Source organism: Galeopterus variegatus, unplaced genomic scaffold (assembly GCF_000696425.1).
Source record: "Galeopterus variegatus unplaced genomic scaffold, G_variegatus-3.0.2 Scaffold106, whole genome shotgun sequence".
Classification (NCBI taxonomy): Eukaryota; Metazoa; Chordata; class Mammalia; order Dermoptera; family Cynocephalidae; genus Galeopterus; species Galeopterus variegatus.
The window spans coordinates 869,112-875,785 of record NW_007726217.1 but is presented as its reverse complement, the minus strand read 5'-3'; positions in this window follow the sequence as shown (position 1 = coordinate 875,785).

The following is a 6,674-nucleotide window of genomic DNA, read 5'->3' as shown; positions in this document are numbered from 1 at the left end:
CCGAAGTTGGTGCTAAAACTAGTTGAAAACATTTTCATAATGCTTATATATTAACTTATACAATAAATAATTATATATTAACTATATAATCTTCAGCAACCCTGTGAGATAGGTACTACCATAATCTCCAATTTACTGCTAAAAAAACCCAAAAACAAACAAAAAGCAAAGCACAAAGGAGTTAAATATGATCCTAAGGTGAAGGAAATTGAATCCAGGCGTTCTAACTGCAGAACCCATATGTTTAACAACTAAGCTATGTTGCCTCTCTTCTTAGGGCTAGATTGTATTTTGTTTCTTTTAATTCATCAGTTGAAAATTTTAGGATACCAATTCTCAGAAACCAATAAGTGACTTTTCTATACTGTTTATTTCCTATATTTACCACCTAAACCATATCTTGATAGTACCCTCACTGATCTTAGCCATCTGTTTAAAAATGGGATTTTTCAACCATCTGAATAGTCCTGGACCCCAGAGGTGGTATTGCTCTCCTTAGTTGGGGTCAGTGATGAAACGGATGACTGCAGCCTTTCAGCAAAATGTCTTGAGCACTTGAGCACTTGGTCTGGGTGGCAGTACCAACAAGAAGGAAGGGTCATTCACATTTTCTTTATTTTCCCCTGGGTGGAGTTTGAGGGTCCATAGTGAAATTCAATTACGATTTCCTTTTTTCTTATTTGGGATGTGAAGGAAGAAGTCTTTTCTTAATCTATTTATGGATGCATCCATTAAAAAAAAAGTGAGCAGGCTCATTGCAGGCCTTAACCAAGGGTAAAAAACCCACCTTGTGTGGCCAGCCCAGTGGCGCACTGGATAGTGTGCCGCTGGGGAAGCGCGGTGGCGCGCCCGCCCGAGGGTTCGGATCCCACATGCAGACCGGTTCCCGCTCACTGGCTGAGCGAGGCGCGGGAGCAACACCGAGGGTTGCGATCCCGTTGCCGGTCCCCGGTCCGGTATGGGGGCAACACTGAGGGTTGCGATCCGTTGCCGGTCACGAAAAAAGACAAAAAGGAAAAAAAAAAAAAAAACCCACCTTGTGTGGCCAGCCCAGTGGCGCACTGGATAGTGTGCCGCTGGGGAAGCGCGGTGGCGCGCCCGCCCGAGGGTTCGGATCCCACATGCAGACCGGTTCCCGCTCACTGGCTGAGCGAGGCGCGGGAGCAACACCGAGGGTTGCGATCCCGTTGCCGGTCCCCGGTCCGGTATGGGGGCAACACTGAGGGTTGCGATCCGTTGCCGGTCACGAAAAAAGACAAAAAGGAAAAAAAAAAAAAAAACCCACCTTGTGTGGCCAGCCCAGTGGCGCACTGGATAGTGTGCCGCTGGGGAAGCGCGGTGGCGCGCCCGCCCGAGGGTTCGGATCCCACATGCAGACCGGTTCCCGCTCACTGGCTGAGCGAGGCGCGGGAGCAACACCGAGGGTTGCGATCCCGTTGCCGGTCCCCGGTCCGGTATGGGGGCAACACTGAGGGTTGCGATCCGTTGCCGGTCACGAAAAAAGACAAAAAGGAAAAAAAAAAAAAAAACCCACCTTGTAACAGCTAGAGGTAGGGTTACAAGGTGGGGAGAGATATCCTGAGGCACAGAAAATCAAGGGTGAGACTAAATCTCAGGTGATCCTTAACTCTAGCAGCTAAGCTGTAAAGTTGAAAGAGATTTTCAACAGTCCAGAAAGCTGGCAATCTGTTTTAAAACAAAGAGTTTACTAGAGTATTACTAGTGCTCAGAGTCCAAGCCCTGATGAAAGGAAAGTCCTGATCCACCCTAATTCAGTGAACTGAATCTAATTAAGGCTTCAACAAAGCTCAGACCCAGCTTAATTATAGGTTAGATTGACTAATTTCCCCCACACTCATGACCTCACAAATATCTGCATATAATAGAAATTATGAGACATACAAGGAACCAAGAAGAAGAAAAAAAAAGAAAGAAAAAAAAAAAAAGAAAAATACTTATGGTTGAGAGAAGAAACAGTACTAGAAACAGATGAAGTGAGAGCTCAGATTTTAAATGATCAGACAAGGACTTTGAAATAGCTCTGATAAATATGTAAAGGTTCTAGTGAAAAGGTGGATAAAATGCATGAACAGATGGGGAATTTCAACAAAGAGGTAGAAACTATAAAAAAGAAACAAATGGAAGTGCTAGGAATGAAAAATAAGATATAAGGAATGAAGAATGTATTTCAGTGGGCTTAGCAGCCTGAACACAGCAGAGGGAAGAATCAGTATGCTTGAAGACAGGTCAGTATAAATTATTCACACTAAAGTACAAAGAAAAAAAGAGTGAAAATATTGAACAGTGTCCAAGAACTGAGATAATATTAAACGACATACTAACGTGTATAATTGAAGTCCCAGATGGAGAGGGGAAAGAAAAATCAGCAAAACAATTATTTGAAGAGATAGTAGCTGAGATTTTTCTAAAATAGATGAAAGGTAGTATGTACAGATATAAGAAGCTTAGCAAAGTCTAAGCAGGATAAAAATATATAAAACCACACCTAGAGATATCATAGTCAAACTACAGAAAACCAAAGATAAAAATAACATTCTAAAAGTAGCCAGAGCACTGACTGGTTAGCTCAGTTGGTTAGAGCATGGTGTTATAACACCAAGGTCAAGAGTTCAGATCCCTGTACCAGCCAGTCACCCCCCCCCCAAAATAAATAAAAGTAGCCAGAGAAAAGAGATATATTACATATGAGAGAGCAATAATACAAAGGATGGATGACTTATTAGAAATGGAGACCAGAAGACAACGGATGACATCTTCAAAGTGCTAGACAAAAAAAACAACAAAAATATCCTTCAGAAATGAAGACTAAATAAAAACATTTGCAGGTAGACAAAAACTGAGATAATTTGTTTGAGGGAGACCTGAGTTACTAAAAATGCCAAAAGAAGTTCTAGAAACTGGGGCCGGCCCATGCTAACTCGGGAGAGTGTGGTGCTGACAACACCAAGGCCATGGGGTTTGGATCCCATAAAAGGATGGCCGGTTAGCTCACTGGGTAAGCATGGTGCTGACAACACCAAGTCAAGGGTTAAGATCCCCTTACCAGTCATTTTTTAAGAACTTCTTAAAAGAAAGAAGTTCTAGAAACTGATGGGAAATGATACCAGGTGAAAGTCTAGATCTGCAAAAAGAAATGAAGAGCACCAGAAATGGTAAATATCTGTATAAATATAAAAGACCTTTTCAAAAATGATATAAATAAAAAAATAAATATATTTTCCATATTTATATATGTATATAGGTGTGTAATAATGTATTGTGGGATTTATAACATAAATATATAACAAGGACTCAAAGGGCAGGAGGTAGATAAATGAAATCATATTATTGTAAGGTTTTTTATGTAATTCATGAAAGAGTACAGTATTATTTGGAGGTAGACTGTGTCAAGTTAAAAATGCATATTATAAGAAATATAGCTGAAAGTCTGTAGAGGAAATATACAGAATATTAAGTCCACTTAAAAGAAGTCAGGAAACAAGAAACAGATAAGACAAAGAACAAATATGAGATGGTAGACTGACACCCAAGCATGTTAATAATTGCATTAAATGTAAATTAACCAAGCACTCCAATAAAACAAGATTTTTCATACTGGAAACAAAACAAACAAACAAACAAAAAAAAAAAAACAAGCAGTAAAAATTTCTAAATAAAAGAGCTTTAAGAAAGATATTTGCATTTGTTTATCCTTTTCTCTCAATACAGATGTAAAGATATCTTCTACGAAATGGCAAGATGGGCCGTAATAGCCATACCTTAATTAGCGGTCATGATGTCTAAGTCTCATTTGCTTCCCTTAGAAGGAAAAATTAGAACATCGCTGTGTCAGCATTACATTTGGTGATTTTCTGAGTATTACTGGTTGTATTTGGGCCTATTGATCAAATACATATTCATATATTGGGAACTCCTATATCTAACACCCTCCTAAAACCTGGCATTTCTAACAGAGTTGATATCTGTCTTTTAGTAAGATAACAGGGTCATGCATCTGTAAATACATTAAGGAAGCATCCTGGAGCAGTGAAAAGAACATTGGACTTGGAGTCAGAGAGACTAGCTTTGAATCCTTCCTAAGCTACTAATTAGCTATGTGATTCTGAATAATAAACCCTTTTCTTTCTCTGGGTCTCAACTTCCATCTATACAAATGGAAGTAATAATAGTACCTATCTTGTAGGTTTCTTGTGTTGGTTAAATAATGTATGTGAAGGGCCTAGCCTAGTGCCTGATGTATCGGCTCCTTCTTAAAAGTTATAGTCAAATCCGATGTCATAGCATTTGGAAAGCTAGTGGTAACTCAGAGGGGGCAAAAGCATTAGTAAAAACAAAAAGAATAGTAAGACTGGAAGCTCCTTGAAGGCAGACAGCATCTTCTTTATTTCTTTATCATTTCTGTACTTTGAATGTAGCTAAGTGCTCTGCTTAGCAAACCTTTGTTGATTTGAAATGATCTTGTCAGAGAATTCTAGCAAATCGCAACCCAAATGTTGTTTCTAGTATTGGGTGACAGGCAAGTGGCTTTTTTTTTTTTTAAGGTGACTGGTAAGGGGATCTCAACCCTTGACTTGGTGTTGTCAGCACCACGCTCTCCCAAATGAGCCACGGGCTGGCCCTGTTTTTTTTTTTAAATTATGTATTTTTTATTTTCAGCCACCAAACAAGTCTTAATAGATTTTAAAAGACTAAGATCATAGAAAATACGTTCTCTGACCACAATAACAGAAGGAAATTTAGAAAATTCACAAATCTGTGAATCAAACAACTCTCCTAAATAAACAATGAGTAAAAAGAAATATCACAGGGAAATTAGAGAATAATTTGAGATAAAAATCAAAGCACAGCATATTAAAATTTAGAGGCTGCAGGGCTCAGGCAGTGCTTAGAGGAAAATTTATACTTGTAAACACGTATATTAAAATGCTACATTCTTTTTTAAGGTATTAATCTCTTTGTAAATTTCCTCCTTCATATCCTGGATTATTTTTCTTTGTTTCATTGTGTTGTCTGAGTCTTCTCCTGTTTCAGTGAGTTTTCTTAAGATTGTTGCTTGGAATTCCTTTTCAGTCATTTCAAGAGTTTCCCGCTCTGTAGGGTCTGATATTTGAGAATTAGTGTATTCTTTTGGTCGTGTCATATTTTCTTGGATTTTCATATTTCTAGTATCTCTACTTTGATATCTGGTCATCTGCTAGAGCAGTTGCTTCTTCTGTTACTCTGTAGTGGGCTTTGAGGAGAGAGAGTCCTCTTCTTTTTCTGCTCTCTGCTGGTGACTCTCCTTGTGTCAATGTAGTTGAGTGTCTGGCAGGCTGCCTACATGGTAGTTATGGTTACTCCTGTGGCACCTGCCACTTTTGTGGCAGCTGTGGCTGTGGCGGTAGTTGTAGTAGGCCACCTGCACGGAAGTGTTTTCAGCACGCTCCTAGGGATGCTGCCCTCGGCTCCTGCCTTAGGACCCCGGGTGTGCTGTTTCTTCCCTGCATCCAAGCAGATTTTCCAGGTAAGGGGTTAAACCCTAGATTGACTAGTCATTCTGCCTCCATTCCATCAGTCCATCTTATGGTTTAATGGTGGTGAAAGGAATTAGTGTTTATTTAGTGCCTATTACATGCTAATCAGTGACTTAGAGGCCTTAATACATATCGTCTCATTTAATCATTATCTTTTGGGGGGAAATTGAATCTGAGAAAAGAGAAGTGAGTTTCCTGCAGTTACATGGCTGGTAAGTGGCAGGGCCAGCATCTTACCAGGGATCTCTGATGCCAGTGCCTGGGCTTGTTCCATTGTTCCATGCTTCCCTCTGATGCTTGTCTCACCTGGGCTATAGCAATAATCTCCTCACTGGTATTCCTGTGTACAGTATTTTCCTTTCCAACCCATTTTCCAGACTGCAGCGAGATCAACTTCATAAAACATGGCATTGTTCACCTTTACTCAACCTTAGTTGCATTTTCTTTGGCAATGTGGGCCCCAATGATTTGGTCTTGCACTTAATGGTGGTAAGAATCAATTTGTTATGTGTCCTGAGGCAAATAATCTCCTCTTTCAAACTGACCCAAGACAATTTGTTCATTTATTATGTTATATAAATACATATTTATTAATTATTGAGGTTTATTTCATTATTGCAGGGATGGAGGGCAGATATCAATAGCCTCCAACAGTGAGAGGCGGGCCGCGTGCCTCTCCCCCAACCCTACCACCAAGTGGTATGTTACAATGAAAGCAAGTCTCAGACTGAAATCTGCTACACGCTCAAATATTTATTAACAAACAGGCAAAACCAGTCATACAACTCGCAAACTTGGTGAGGTCCCAGCGCTCAGTCCTTTTATGCACTTTGTCAAGCACCTTGCATGAAAGGTTTACTTTAGGTAAATAAGACAATATTCTGACAGCAGGATTCATCTAATTTTCTAGTCAGAATCAGGTGACAGTCTCCTCCACTAAACAGAGAGAAAAGGACTGAGGAGGTGCTAGCCCATGCCATCACTCTGTGTGGCTGGGCTCACTAGGTTCTTATATCTTGGTAATGCAAAGATAGAAGTCCCTGTCCAATACAATTCTTCTAGCCGAATCATTTATCTTGACATCACCTATTTCACCTATGAATAACATCTAATCATATTTAGTAGCCTTCTACTGCTGAT